This window comes from Chrysochloris asiatica, unplaced genomic scaffold, assembly GCF_000296735.1.
Source record: "Chrysochloris asiatica unplaced genomic scaffold, ChrAsi1.0 scaffold00019, whole genome shotgun sequence".
NCBI lineage: Eukaryota > Metazoa > Chordata > Mammalia > Afrosoricida > Chrysochloridae > Chrysochloris > Chrysochloris asiatica.
Window position 1 is genome coordinate 13431719 of NW_006408537.1, and position 1152 is coordinate 13432870.

The following is a 1152-nucleotide window of genomic DNA, read 5'->3' on the forward strand; positions in this document are numbered from 1 at the left end:
ACAAATCATACACTTTTCTTCATTACAATTATTGCAATTCCTCCCATGTTGTGTTGTTGTTGTTGTTAGGTGCCATCGAGTTAGTCTGACCAATGGTGACCTTATGCATAGCAGAACAAAACACTGCCCTATTCTGGACCAACCTCACTACTGATGCCATACTTGAGTCCATCAATGCTGCCACTTGGCCAAGCCATCTCGTTGGTAGTCTTTCTCTTTTTCTCTGACGCTCCACCTTACCAAACATGATATCCTTCTCCAGAGGTTGGTTCCTCCTGACAATATGTTCAGAGTATGAGAGACGAAGTTTGGCCATCTTGGCCTCTAAGGAGCACTCTGGCTGCACTTCTTCCAAAACAGATTTATTGATTCTTTTGGCAGCCCATGGCACTTCCAATATTCTCCAACACCATAACTCAAAGGCATCAATTCTTCTACGGTCTTTGTTATTCACAGTCCAGCTTTCACATGCATGTGAGGTTACTGAAAATATCATGGCTTGGGTCAGGTGCACCTTAGTCCTCAAGCTGACATCTTTGCTCTTCAACGCTTTAAAAAGGTCTTGTACAACAGATTTGCCTAATGCAATACGTCGTCTGATCTCTTGACTGCTGCTTCCATGAGTGTTGATAGTTGATCCCAAAAGAATGAAGTCCTTGACAACTTCAATCTTTTCTCCATTGATAAGAATGTTGTTTATTGGTTCAGTGGTGAGGATTTTCAGTTAATAGTGTTGTTGTTAAGTGCCATCGAGTAGGTTCCGACTCGTAGGGCCCCTGTATAGGGTTTCCAAGGAGCAGCTGGTGAGTTTGAACCACTGACCTTGCAGTTAAAACTGACCTTGTGGTCTAGTGTTTATCCCATAGTACCATTATCAGTAAACAATATTTATCTCTGTTTCCTTTAACTCTTGCAACTCCTTCATGTGTTTCCAGTCACCTTCATCTTTCATTAGCCAACCTTCCTCTTGTTGCATATTGCCTGCCCTGTCACCCAAGTTTACACAGTGAGTAATTCCCTCCCTAACCATCATAGATCGGTTGTTTCCGCCCGGTTTCGAACCGGGGACCTTTCGCGTGTTAGGCGAACGTGATAACCACTACACTCTGGTAGCGTAGTGGTTACGAATCGGGCTGCGAACCTTAAGGTCAG

At 43.8% G+C, this 1152-nt stretch overlaps 1 non-coding gene across 1 annotated transcript; it reads right to left on the minus strand.

Moving 5' to 3' along the window:
- Window positions 1-1041: 1041 nt before the first annotated feature.
- On the minus strand, window positions 1042-1114 carry TRNAV-AAC. Its single transcript has one exon. It is a non-coding gene; the product is annotated as a tRNA-Val (tRNA).
- Between the last annotated feature and the right edge of the window lie 38 nt (window positions 1115-1152).